Here is a 15,349-nt window from a genome sequence, read left to right as displayed (position 1 = left end):
AACGTTTTTGTGTCTGAGTTTGTTCCCTCACCGCTTGACAATCGGTGTTGGTTTGTCTACGTCCCGTAACTTAGTAGTTCGGCAAAAGGTTCACATTGAATATGTACTGGATTTTATAAAATTTGTTCGACTAATACCCTTCAAGGCGGTACCCCAGCACGACCACAGTCCAATGGCTGAAGCAAGTAAAAGATAAAGGATACATATCTACCTTTTCGATACAATCTCCGTTTTCCACTAGATGTAGCTCATGGCTAGGTTAATCATTAAAAAGAAATATATATATATATATACGCTGCACACCAAACGAAAGTGGCACCCCAAAGTTTTTTTGTTTCACAGCTAGATTTACAACAGTGCATATAGAGAAGCTAAACTAGCGTCCCACAAAAAGGACACGCTTCATGGGAGGCTTCATGGGTGATGGGGAAGCTACAGCTCACCCAACCCATTTAGCTATGAACTTCGCGGTTTCAGCGCTCGAGCTATTTTTCACGAAACTTGAGGTGGTCTTATATAGCAAGTATAGTTCAAAACTCACTTTTTCAATGGAAATCCTGGGAGTTGTCTTGTACACACAGTCGTATTATACGTCGGCATATACGGTATATATATATATATATATATATATATATAAAGTCTGTCATACCGGCCATGACGAAGGGAAATAGCCCTGAAACTCGAGTCGCCTTTATATATATATATTTATATTTATATATTTATATATTTGATCCTTTATATTGAACACTCAATATTTCATCTACATTCAATACTTTCTTTCATGGTGCCATCCATTTTTATGTTATTTTATTTCATATTGTATATTGTATATCATATTATATATTGTATATTCCATATTCTATACCCCACATTAGTTCTGCAGGAATATAAATAAAACATAAAAAACAGACAGTGTTGGAACTCTTTTAAGCAAAATAATATATATATATATATATATATATATATATATATATATATATATATATATATATATATATATATATATATATATATATATATATATATATACAGTCTGTGTTGAACGGAATAACGCATTACGATGGAGTACAGACAGCCAGACAAAATTGACATTACGAAATATTATACTCGTTACCACATGTAGATGCACTATACTCTAACCCAAACGATTGTCAACTTTTTGTTATGCATGACATAATGAATAACGCGCATAGATTCTTAAAAATTATACATGGCATAACGAATCTGCACACAGATTTTTAAACATTATATGATATAAACTACGAATAATAAAATTGTTTTAAAACAGAGATAGATTGCATGCGTTGCTAAATAATACGCATGTGTCGGTGAAGTGCATAAAAAACTCAATTTTTCTAACTATCCTGGCGTCTACAAACTCACCTCAAAAACATCTTGGCGCATCTATGGATTATACGTAGCCCAGTGGTTGAAAATTGCTGCTTTTCACATTTCAAATAAAAGATATAAGAATCGCATGCACTTTTGCACAATAAAACACACACACACACTCACTCATTTTATTGATTTAGATACAAAACCATCAAATTTGAGGGAAGCGGATAAACCGTCATCTTCAGCCTCACTGATTGGTTCACTATTCATCCCGATCTCAGAGGAATGAAATGCAATGATCATCTCTGCAGAATTTGATCTAAGAACGTAAAGAACTGCAAGAAATACTAGAAAGCACGTTTTCCAACGCTCTAACGATTCTACTAATCTAATCTAATCTAGTCTAATCTAATCTAGTCTAATCTAATCTAGTCTAATCTAATCTAATATTAATATGTGTGTGTGAAGTTAATTATATGGTCGGTCAAAGAGTGACCAATGATTTCGCATCTATAAAGCGTTTAGCCTTATAGACGGCTCGACGGACTCTTATGCCCGCGGCCTTTAGAGTCCGACGAGCCATCTGTGAGGCTAGGTACTTTATAGATGCGAAATCATTAGTCACTCTATGACTGGCCATATAATTAACTCCCAATAAATACATTACAGCTCTAACGTTTAAAGTGTGCTTCTTTTTCGGATATATGATCTATTGACGATATATACAAATAATTACATATCATCTATATATATATAAATGAGAATGTGTGTCTGTCTGTCTGTCTCTGTGTGTGTGTGAATCCCTAAAACTCGAGAACTACGCAACCAATTTCATTCAAATTTTACACATGCCTTACTTAGGGTTCCAGTTGTGTTTTAGTCAAAAACAATTTTTAACTTCTTGCAGAGTTCGAGCACACGGCAACATAATATCTCCTCCACTATTTAAGTATTATGTGTCAAAAGTGAAACAAAAACACTCATGTCAAATACTTTCACTTTAAAAATGAAACTATTCCACTAACTGAAACAATCATATTTCGATACTGTAATGACAGATACTTTCACAGAGAGAGAGAGCAAGAGAGAAAGAGAGAGACAGAAAGACAGAGAGAGAGAGTTGTATATGTATACATATAGATGTAAATGTACACCATTTCGATACTGTAATGACAGATACTTTCAGAGAGAGAGAGAGAGAAAGAGAGAGAGAGAAAGAGAGAGAGAGAGAGATGTATATGTATACATATAGATGTATATGTACACGTATATGTATAGATAGAGAGAGAGAGAGAAAGAGAGAGAGAGAGAGATGTATATGTATACATATGTGTAGATGTATATATAGATGTACATGTAATATGTACACATATATACATATATACATGCATACAGATATCTATACATATATACACCCATCACACACACATACACATGCACACAAACACACACATTAGTCATTTGTTTTCTTATCCAAAACTACGTCAAAAGTACTGAATGGATCTTTATGAAATTTGGAAATTATATTCTTTGCATAACGGCCATAACTCCCATGAAAATTCATATATTTTTGATGTTGATGAAATTTTAACCCGAACATAACAGATGAGCATTATTTAGAAAATGATGTCACACGTTATCGAGGCTACCATTCTTTCTGGATGTGCAAAAGGGGATGACGTCTTTATTCCAAGAATTCCTCTTACTCCATCAGGAGCAGACATTCCTTTTACATTCAGAAGACTACAATTCCCCCTTCGTGTGACTTTTGCCATGTCCATAAACAAATCTCAGGGTCAAACACTGTCTGTAGCTGGTCTTCTCTTGGAAGAGCCCTGCTTCTCACATGGACAACTGTATGTTGGCTGCTCAAGAGTGGGCAGCAACAAAAAACCTATTTGTATATGCTCCAGAAGGGAAAACAAGGAACATTGTTTACAACGAGGTGTTATAATCACAACAGCAAGAAAGTATGTACATGATCACCTTCTTTTACGAAACTTCATTGACTTTCATATATTTATATTGATATACATATATATACGTGTGTTTGGGTGCGTGTGTGTATATGCATCTCTCTATATAAAGATGATGCGTAGTCTAGACGGCGTTTTTAGATTTCATTATTCTCTTTAACCCGGGCAACGCCGGGTATTTCTGCTAGTTATCTATATATATATAAATGAGAATGTGTGTCTGTCTGTCTGTCTGTCTGTCTCTGTGTGTGCTTCCCTAAAACTCGAGAACTACACAACCAATTTCATTCAAATTTTACACATGCCTTACTTAGGGTTCCGGTTGTGTTTTAGTCAAAAAAATTTTTTTTAACTTCTTGCATAGTTCGAGCACACAGCAACATCATATCTCATCCACTATTTAAGTATTACGTGTCAAAAGTGAAACAAAAACACTCGTGTCAAATACTTTCACTTTAAAAATGAAACTATTTCACTAACTGAAACAATCACATTTCGATACTGTAATGACAGATACTTTCACTTTAATGGTGTGTGTATACATACATATATTTATATATATATATATATATATAGAGAGAGAGAGAGAGCGAGAGAGAGAGATGTATATGTATACATATAGATGTATATGTACACGTATATGTATATATATATATAGATATAGATCTATATGCATACATGTATATGTATACATATGTGTAGATGTATATATGTAGGTGTACATCTAATATGTACACATATATAAATGCATACAGATATCTATACATATATACACCCATACACACACACATACATATGCACACAAACACACACATTAGTCATTTGTTTTCTTATCCAAAACTACGTCAAAAGTATTGAATGGATCTTTAAGAAATTTGGAAATTATATTCTATGCATAATGGCCATAACCCCCATGAAAATTCATATATTTTTGATGTTGATGAAATTTTAACCATACATATTACACACAAATAAAGTAATATTTCTAAAAAATTTTCTTCTTAGAAGTTACAAAGACCCCTTCATGGGGACTTCACACCCACAATTTAGTCATTTTTCCTAAGCAAAGACGAATACAGTTGTACCATTGGTAGCTATAGGGTCACCCGAACATAACAGATGAGCATTATTTGTAATTCAACGGTACAACAATGTAAGACTATCCTTTCAGATATACTAACATTGTGATTTCTGCAATGTGGTGCATAAATTGTCAAGTAAATGAGACTCATCTTTGCCTCCACTGATTCACTTGCAAAGTGTTGAGTAAAATTATTTTGTTGCAGACCTCCTTTGAGTCTTTTTATTACCACTGCGACACATATAGTCCCCAATTGGTAACTTTGATTTCAAGGCCTTCCCAGATGAGTGACTGGTTGTTCTAAGACATTTATTGATTGTAAATATTTTCTGCCCAGTTACCTATCGGTATAGTGGTCATTTGCAAACTCCAGAGGCGACACTTTCATTTCCCTTTACTCCAAACGTCACACATTGTTGTTTCAATTGGGTCATGCCCTTCCAATTGCTATAGATCCATAATGCATCTTAAAGCTGTGCCTGTCACCTGTATGGTGAGGAATCCTACATTGGGGAGTAGTAACGACTAGGCTTACGGTAGCTGACTGATTATCGTGATCATTCGTCTTCTCTTTTACAAACCCAGTGAACATACATATTTCCTATTTCAAAGAAATTCAAACAATACATATTACACACAAGTTAAAAAGATTCCCAACAATTAAACTTCTCTGGTTGATATTAATACACCCATCACCAATAGGGGCCTTAACTCCCACATTTTTCAGCTCCATGACCCTAAAATTCTTTTAGCGTCTATGTAGTATCTTAGGCCAAAAAAATTTTTAACTTCCTGCATAGTTCGAGCCCACAGCAATATCTTATCTCCTCCACTATTTCAGTATTATGTGTCAAAAATGAAACAATAACATCACTCTACTGTAATGTCAGATATTTTCACTCTAACACTGAAACTATTCCACTATTTCAGTATTACCTGTCAAAAGTGAAACAATAATATGTCGCTACTGTAATTTCAGATAGTTTCACTTTAATACTTTCAATTTCATACTGAAACTATTAAAGTGAGACTATACTCTCACATATATGCAGGCATACTATAAGACCCAAGTTAAAAACATTCCCAACAATTCAACTTCTCTGGTTGACATTAACGCCCCCACCCCCAATAGGGGCCTTCATTCCCACATTTTAGAGCTCCATGAGCTCCATTTTGCAGGAGCAAAATCTTTTTTACAGGTTCCAGAAGACTGAAAGTTTGGAATATGCGCATAAAGATCAATAGTATGGGATACATGTCTCATGATTAGAATTTTTTAGGGTGTGTAAAGAGGGAAAGAACCCTCATGTGCAATTTTGATGAAATTCGAATCATATGTATTCCAGTTCCTTACAGAAAATAAATATAACAGAAAAGTCTCATTTTTCAATTGCATGTAACACGGGCAACGTCGGGTATCTCTGCTAGTATATATATATATATATATATATATATATATATATATATATATATATATATATATATATATATATATACTAGTTATTAATATTTCTAAGTCTCTCTAAAGGAGACTACGGCAGCGGTACTGGAAATTAATAGTTATCGCCAAGCCAACATGGCAGTACCAAAATTAGGACGAAATCTGCCGTGAATTAGCTCCAAGAAGCCATCGCCTCTAGCTAGCTATGTGACACACGAAACCTGTGTCCTTTATAACCTTCGAACAGGGGAGGTCAGCAGTTCCTCCCGCTGGTTTGGCATCTGCAGACTAGTTTCAGGGTGTTGCCCCTTGTCAATGCAGAGCAGCCAAGCTATCTATCTATCTATCTATCTATATATATATATATATATATATATATAGATAGATATAAATGAAAAAAATGGAACAATAACGCAACAGACGACAATAAAACTTCCGGACAGATAGACGATACAAGGACGGACAGGAAAAAACAAGGATGCTTCATTCGTAGCCTTCTCTCCTCAATCAAGTTTCCAGGTTATCCTTGCAGTTTCGGCCGGTCGCATTAAATATTTTGTGAGAAAACGAGCGAATGTGTACAACAAAAAACAGGAAAAAAAAAATCTGAAGAAAAAGAAATAAAAAATAAAACGGAGAAAATGTTACACAATTACAAATACAAGCAGCAAGAAAATAACAACAGGTGTTATTTTTCGACTAATGGAGACAAATCAAGTTGAGTTGACGTGTGTAGAGAGAAAGCCTTGAGGAAGTAACATAGGAGATGAAGATAAGAGATGAAAGTCATATATATATATATATATATATAGTTCAAATTTATAGAAAACAAAAGACGGAGACAGGTCAGGGAACAACAAGCAGGTGTATTAATTTCATGACATTTGAGCCTACGTTCTTCGACAAAAGAATTGAGAGGGGTAATTGAGAGAGAGCGAAAAAAAAAAAACGGGGAGAGAAAAAACTGTGTAGGGATTAACAGTTCAACATGATGAAATGACCGGAAGAAAGAGACTGAGTGAAAGGGACATATATATGGATAGGTCCTAAACTTTTATTACTTGATTATTTGGCAGTTTAGGTCTTTGACGCTGCTTTACCTTTCCCCTCTTCAGTATCAAAATGACTAAATTTCATGCCCATGTCATTACTGAAAATTCTGACTGTGTCCACCATACACATACACACGTATGCATGCACATGAATATACACATGAATATACACAAACATGCACATACATACACATGAGCGCGCACATGCATATACAGCTATTGTTGCATAAAGTGAAATTTAACAATTCGACAAATATACCTCGGTAATATAAAAAAAATATATAGGTATATGTGTGTTGTGCATGTGCATATATGTATATATTTTAACATACTAACAGGCATAGGTTTAATTTAGAATATACATATAAACGCTGCACCATGCGGGTGTTGTTCTCTTAATCATGTTAATGAGGATTGTTTTTAACTTACGTGGAATAACAACTCAGAAAATATATGATGGTGGTGGTGATGATGACGATGATGATGATGGTGGTGGTGATGATGATGATGATGATGATGATGATGACGACAACGACGACGACGACGACAACGTCGATGATAATAATAATGAGGATAATGGTGGATGTGGTTGTGGTGGGAGTTGTGATGCTGTTAATAGTGGCAGTTGTTTTCTGAAAATGATGATGAGGCTGATGATAATGGTGATGGTAGTGGTAATGATTATGATGACACGACGACGACGATGATGATAATAACTATGATTATAATCATGGTGGTTGTTGTGGTAGCAGCGATCGTTTTACAATAACTGAGATGATTTGCTTAGTAGAGGATCTGCAAACAGACACTGCCTATGTTGCTACCCAATCTATTTACATATTAAAAATTATTTCCTTCCTTCTCTTTTTTTCCTCTCCTCGAGCAAATAATCCGCCCAATGGTAATATAAGTGGCTACAGAAGACTTCAATCTTTTATTCTTTTATTTGTTTCAGTCATTTGACTGCGGCCATGCTGGAGCACCGCTTTTAGTCGAGCAAATCAACCCCAGGACTTTTTCTTTGTAAGCCAAGTACTTATTCTATCGTACTCTCTTGCCGAACCGCTAAGTTACGGGGACGTAAACACACCAGCATCAGTTGTCAACCGATGTTGGGGGGACAAACACAGACACACAAACACACACACACACACACATATATATATATATATATACGACGGGCTTCTTTCAGTTTCCGTCTACCAAATCCACTCACAAGGCTTTGGTCGGCCCGAGGCTATAGTAGAAGACACTTGCCCAAGGTGTCACGCAGTGGGACTGAACCCGGAACCATGTGGTTGGTAAGCAAGCTACTTACCACACAGCCACTCCTGCGCCTATAATCATTAAGAAATTAAAAATAATAACCCTGATAATTTTAGGAGGGGTGTGGCTGTAAAATCTGTGAGTGCTTTATCGGACTGATTTTTCAATTATAAAATATTTTATCACCTATCGACTAAAGACTTCATCTTCACCTTCTACAGGAAGAAAAAATTATTTATGTAATGATCCACTTTTAATTATTACATTGGGGAACAAAAATCTTATTTGCATTGATACTGACTCTTGTTCTAACCTTATTTCAGTGTGCTGAATTCAAATCTGAAGCTACAGACGTTTTTGTAATTCAAATTTTTCATTCTTTACAAAATTTCGGCATCTTTTGCATAAATCTGTGTTCTAGCTAAGGAATTTATGGTCATACTATCTTAAAGTTGGGCTTGAACCAACCATTTAAGAAAAAAAAAAAAAGATTCTCAACAGCGTTTAAATTCATTACAATATGTATTAAAGCTTAAAATAAAGTCAAGAAACGACTAATGAAATTTTTAAAAAGCTGAAATTGTTCCTATTCTGGCAACAAATCTTGTTTGTAGCTCTTGTGCTTATAGACTTTGTAAGGGTCATCTCGTTTGAAACTTCTGCAGTCTTCCATCGTCATAAAGTCTTGATGGAAGCGCTTTCCCTGTTCATTTCTTACTACTCCAATGTTCTAGGAGAAATGGTGAAGATAACTAACTAACTAACTAACTAACTAACTAACTAACTAGAGAATGAAAGGTGACATTCATATTGCATCAACGATCGCGAAAAGCCAACCGTATTTTAGCAACTAAAACCTCATAGTTATCTGCACTTTTGTTACCAAGAATGTTTATTCTAAAACGTCCATGAATATCAGCCAAGTTATTTTTTCCTTGTCATTCATCATTCTGACAAATTCCTTATCACATACAGGGTCTATCAAATACGCCCACTTTGACTTTTACGAGAGAAAGCAAGAAAAACAGCGACTATGCACTTAAAGTATTCACTGTCAGTACTCAATGCCTTGACAAACTGTTTCATCAAGGCAAGCTTTAGATGAATGGAAAAGAAAATGATCTTCTTCCGGCTGACGATCGGGTCATTCACAATCTTTGGCATGCCTACTTTCAGAGTTTCACGGATGAAGCGTTCCTTCTAGGTCCTTCTAGGTCTCGAGTTCGACTGTCCAACATGCAGAGATAACATGAAAACTTAGTGAGACCGTTCTGTTGTCCGAGGAGAAAGTGGGCCATTTTTAGATCCACACAAGGGATCAAGTTGTACTTGATATTTGAGTAAGTGAATGACCATTTTCATGTTGTCATGGATTTCTCGCAAATACTCCGAGTGATTAACTGGAACTGTGCAAAAAACATTATCATTATGCCAAAGAAAATACTTGAGACTGCGTTTAAAACAATTCAAAAACTATCTCTATTCCGTAGGGCAATCCTGGGCAACGCCAAACTGTGTGAGAAGGCCTGGAATACTGTGGCAGTAAACAAATTGCTTGTCTTCTGAAAAAAGGTTCACAAAAATCTGCTCTTGCAGTCTGAAATGAGACATTTGCAGAGCTTTCAAGATTTTTTTTCCATTTAGCCTGGAAGCTAATAATTCCGCTACTTTCTTGAAGAGTGCCAAATCACATGTTAAGCCATTTAGTTCTGCTTGACTAGAACGAAGAGAGGCTGAAGATTGCTTGGTGTTAGAGGAGTCTTCGGAATCTCAGACCATTTCTTCAAACCTCTGATCAGATTTGCAGCTTTCACTTTCAGAGGAGGCATAACCATTATAATCTGGAACTGGGAGACCCTCATAATGAAGAGTAGATTGAATTTTCGAGAGAATACTTGGATAGGTAAAAATATTCCCGTGTTTGCGCCCCCGCCCTGCCATTTCCCTCTCTGGCAATGCTTATGTGAGAGATACACACTGGATTCGTAGCCAACACTCGAAAACTCAGCCTTCACGTTGATTGCTATTGCTCTTGGAATTTGCACTTAGAATTTATTGGTTCACCCAGTCAAATTCCCCACCATCTTAAGTGAGACATAATTTAATCTTGACACCCATTTCATTCTATTGTCAATGAATTGTTCAACTTTGGCACAGGTATAAATTCAAGACACCTGTAGAAAAAACCTTCTCATTCCTTCGCAACTTTCAACGAGTTAACTCCCCCCCTCTCTCTATCTTTGTTTTTATATTTCTTACTCTGCCACTCGCAGACAGTTAATTTATCATCAATGGTAAATTCACACGAGTACGACATCAACTTAGTGGCAGCCTGCTACAAGAGATTCTCAAAGTTGAAAAAGACGTAAGACAAAAAGATGTAAGTTGAGGTACGACTTCAGTTAAAATAGGCTTAAAAGGGTTCTCTCTCCTCAGAGGTAAAAAGCTTAATTCGTTTTTACCCCAACTATATGTGTGTGTGTGTGTGCGTGTGCGTGCAGGATGCAATGGGTAAATTGTCGCCATTTTATATTTTTTATTTCGCGCATGCGCATTGTTTGTTTTTAATTTTGTTGATTAGTAGGGTTAATTTGGCACCATTTGTGAGAAAAACAGCACAATGACGCAATTCACTCTGCCAGAAATTTGGAAAGGACATGCTGTACTGCTTTGCATTCGCGCCGGAAGCTCCAATATGAACATTTCAGAGTGTTTGGGGACAGTGCAATCTGAGGACATGTACCAGTCAGCATTTGGAGTGATCACTAGTGATGGCAACGTTATGCCTCCATTCATCTTCCCACTCTGCCTCAGACTCAACCCGGAGGCCTACATCAAGTGCCTGAAGGAGGTAGTGCTGCCCTGGGTAAAGAGGTAGGCTGCTGGAAGATTCTGTGTCTGGTAACAGGACTCTGCACCATGCTACACAAACAGGAGAACCCAGTCATGGCTGTCATACAATTTCTGCGACCCCATTACCCCTAACATCTGGCCACCTAACTCTCCAGACTGCAACCCCCTTGATTATTATGTGTGGGGTGCAGTTGAGCGAGAGACCTACAAAACTCCTTGTAACACCAAAGATGAACTGAAGGTAACGATTATGGCGGCACTCACCAACTTAAACACGATTTTACTTGTCTCAGTTAGTAGACTGCAGCCATGCCTTGAAGAATTTTTAGTTTAATGAATCGACTTCAGTACTTTGAATTCCTGAAGTTCATCCTACAAAACAATTACTTCCTATTCGATACAACATACTACCGCCAAAAATGAGGTATTGCGATGGGAACGAAAGCAGCGCCTGTCCTTGCGAACCTTATAATGGGTTTCTTTGAATCTACCCTATATGAACTTTCGCTCCAAAAATTTGGAACCCCATTCCACCAGTATATAAGAGAGAACTGGAAAAGGTACCTAGACGATTGTTTTATCATCTGGAATGAAACCTATGATAAACTCCTGGATTTCAAATCCACATTGAACAATATAAACCCCAACATCCAATTTACAATAGAATATAGCAAGGAACAGTTCCATTTCTGGACATTTTGATTAAAAAAAAGTCCAACAACCAAATTGCAACCGACATTTACTACAAACCAACAGATTCAAAACAGTATCTCCTTTTCAGTTCATGCCATCCTAAACACACCAAAATAAATATCCCATTCAATCTAGCAAAAAGGATCTGTACAATTGTATCTGACACAGCCACTCGGGAACTTCACCTACAAAAACTCAAAATAACACTCATTGAACGTCAATACACCTACACTTATAGAACATGGAATTAAACGTGCCAAAAAATTGGATGCAAATACATTAAGGACAACAAAACAAAACACCACACCTCACCCTAAATCACTCCCATACATATCAACCCATAACCCCAGAAACAATGAAGCATACAACACAATTATACAAAATCTCCCTCTACTCACTCAAGACCCGAAAATGAACAGCATCCTAAATACACACAAACTACTAAAATTCAAAAGACAAGACAAATCACTCAAGAGACTCCTAAAAATGCAAAACTATACTCAATACAAACGATACCAACAGTTAAAAAAATGCAGACGACCTAATTGTGGTACATGCCCATACCTAACTGAAGGCTCGGAATTCACATTTCAGCAAGGACAAAAATTCTCAATTAAGACCAATTTCACATGTGTTTCCCAGAACCTTATCTATGTCCTAACCTGCTCAGGTTGTGGTCACAATTATGTGGGCCAAACGAGCCTTACTTTGAGACGCAGAGTCACGCTACATAAAGAACAGATTCGTTTCCCTCAATACAGGCAGATAGCACTGAGCGGCCACATCGACAGATGCGCAAGCAAAAAAACGCCGAATTTTCATATTTTCCCATTATATCAATGCAAAGATTCAATCTCAGTACAAGAATGCCTAAACAAGGAAAACCTGTTCATACAAAAGTACAGACCACACCTCAATATACAACTTTGACCATTTAAAAAAAATTCTACTAAGGAGCCAGTTGTCCCTCTTGCCACCTGTTGCTTCCCTTGGTTCACTCTCTAAACTCATTCTTCAAACATCCAAAATGACGAAACCCCTCTGTCACGAGAACTGATTACTGAAAAGTTGAAAAGTTAATTTAGATAGCGAAAACCGGTTGGATTTCACGACATCCTTATAATATGCATATATTTATAAAAAGATATTAAACTATATGAAACGAAGGCATTTCTCTTCCACTTTTTATATTTTTTTACACATATTTTCAACTATATACATATATATATGTGTGTGTGTGTATGTGTGTGTGTGTGTGTGTGTGTGTGTGTGTGTGTGTGTGTGTGTGTGTGTGTGTGTGTGTGCGTTTCCGTCTATCAAAATCACTCACAAAGCTTTGATCGGCTCGAAGCTATTGTAGACGTCACTTGCCGAAGGTGTCACATAGAGGAACTGAACTCGGAACCATGAGGTTGGGAAGCAAGCTTCTTACCACACAGGCACGCTTGTTTGAAAAAATATTCTGAAGAATATTTCGTACAATGACGTCCATGTAAGGTCGGAATGGATAATGCACATACACTCTTAGGATATCTATTGTACGAAATCGGAAGGATCAACAACCCGATGGTTTTAGACACTGGTGCAAAACGGGTTGGTTTTCCATTTGCTGATTGTTGTTTTGTTGAAATATCAAGTCGGCTGACGTATTATTATTGGGGAGAAACAAGGAACGCTTCTGATATCCTACGAGAATCGTTTTCCGTATTTAAATATAGGGAGAGGGAGAGGGGAGGGAAGGAGAGGGAAGTGAGAAAGAAAAAGAGAAGAGAAAGCGAGAGAGTGAGACAGACAGGGAGCAAGAAGAAAAAAGAAAGAAAGAATATAGCCTTTATCCAAAGTTTGAAGACCAGCTACAACTATGTATGAAAATAGAAACATGCGTAATTCAATAAGTCCTATCGAGGTCAACAACACTTTCAAGTACCGTGATCGATGTAATCGATTGACACTGATGTCTTCCAAGCAAGAGACAGCGATTGAATTTCAAATGTTTCTTAGTGCTAAATGCGCTCTAAGGACGGATGAGTGTGTATAAACCTCAAGACCCACAGCATTATCGGAAAGTGCAACGATTCCCAGGAATGCCAAGTAAATAAACACTCATACCTCGGTACAGCTGCAGAAAACAGTGTTATTGGGGACAGCTAGGATGCTTAGGAGGGTTCTTGGCATCTTAGGTTCCTTGTTGGAGCCCGATGTTAGGATTTTTTCTTTTCCGACAGTCTAATCTGTTGTGTGCATATGAAACTACTACTACTACTACTACTACTACTACTACTACTACTACTACTACTACTACTAACAACAACAACAACAACAACAACAACAACAACAACAACAACAGCAACAACAACAACAGCAACAACAACAACAGCAACAAAAAACAAGAAAGCATTATACTCAGTAACAAAACAGGCAAAGAAATATCTAAGTGAATTCCAAATACAATAAATTCCAGAATTAGACGTACTGGAAACAAGCACAGAAAAAGCTAAGCGTATGAAAACCCGTGCTAAAACTGCTGCGTTGATTCGTACCTAGCTCAGATACCAGGAAACCCCAAAATGGCAGAAATTGTCTATGTAATCTCAAATTTTAAAACAAACTTATAATTTTCTTATGTTGTCTTAAACATTCTCTAGAACAATACTGTGTAAAACCAAATATATGGTACCCTAGGCATAACACCTACATGAACTTCTATCTTGTTGTCTCTTGAGGTCTCTGGGTGAGACTTGGAGTCAACTTGTACAAATACAAAGCAAAAGTCATGCATAATAATAATAATAATAATAATAATAATAATAATAATTCATTTCTACAGAAAACACGAGGCCTGAAATTTGGGTAGGAGGACGGGATTTGTCGATTATATCGATCCCGGTGTTTCACTAGTATTCAACTTATCAACCCCGAATGGATGAAAGCCAAAGTCGACCTCGGCGGAATTTGAACTCACAACGTAGCGACGAGCAAATACCACTAAGCATTTCATCCAGCGTGCTAACGATCATGGCTTTTGATCTTAACTCATTGTAAGTGTTATTATGTATGTGTTTTGTCTTAGTATGAAAGATGGGTTACAGCAAATATTCTGCTCAATACCATAAGTTTGCTTGTCAGCTGTTTGACCATAACCAGTTGAGCATGTCTCTTAGTGGCTGACGATATGTGCATCTCTGATCATGAGCAGAAGTAGTAGGGAACATCATAACCATGTGTTGAGAGATATTCTTTAGGGCTTGAATAATTCATCTCTGGAAATATGGGTATTTGATTCATCATCCTTGAATAAGCCTTATTCAGGGACCTTTTGAGCGGGATGGGCCACTTGACCTGAAGATATGAGATCACCATGTTGCACACATATGGTTATGATGCATGTACTTGGTGTACCCTTGTCCTACTTTGTTAAGACAATAGGGTAGCGTTAGTGGAAGATTTGGCTGCTATTGCTAGCAGGTCAAATGACTAGATAGAACCTCCTTTCTTGTTGATGTTTAGCTGAAGGCCAGCCTTGACAGAAAGTATTCCAGCAATGACCGTCTCTTATTTTTCCAGGCACAATGTACTTTGGATTGTATTATCCCATGTCTTCTATTTTTAATATGGCAGACATCTTGCCGTATTTAAAATAAGAGACGATCAG

This window comes from Octopus bimaculoides, chromosome 1, assembly GCF_046866305.1.
Source record: "Octopus bimaculoides isolate indiv1 chromosome 1, ASM4686630v1, whole genome shotgun sequence".
Classification (NCBI taxonomy): Eukaryota; Metazoa; Mollusca; class Cephalopoda; order Octopoda; family Octopodidae; genus Octopus; species Octopus bimaculoides.
This window is presented reverse-complemented; position numbering follows the sequence as displayed.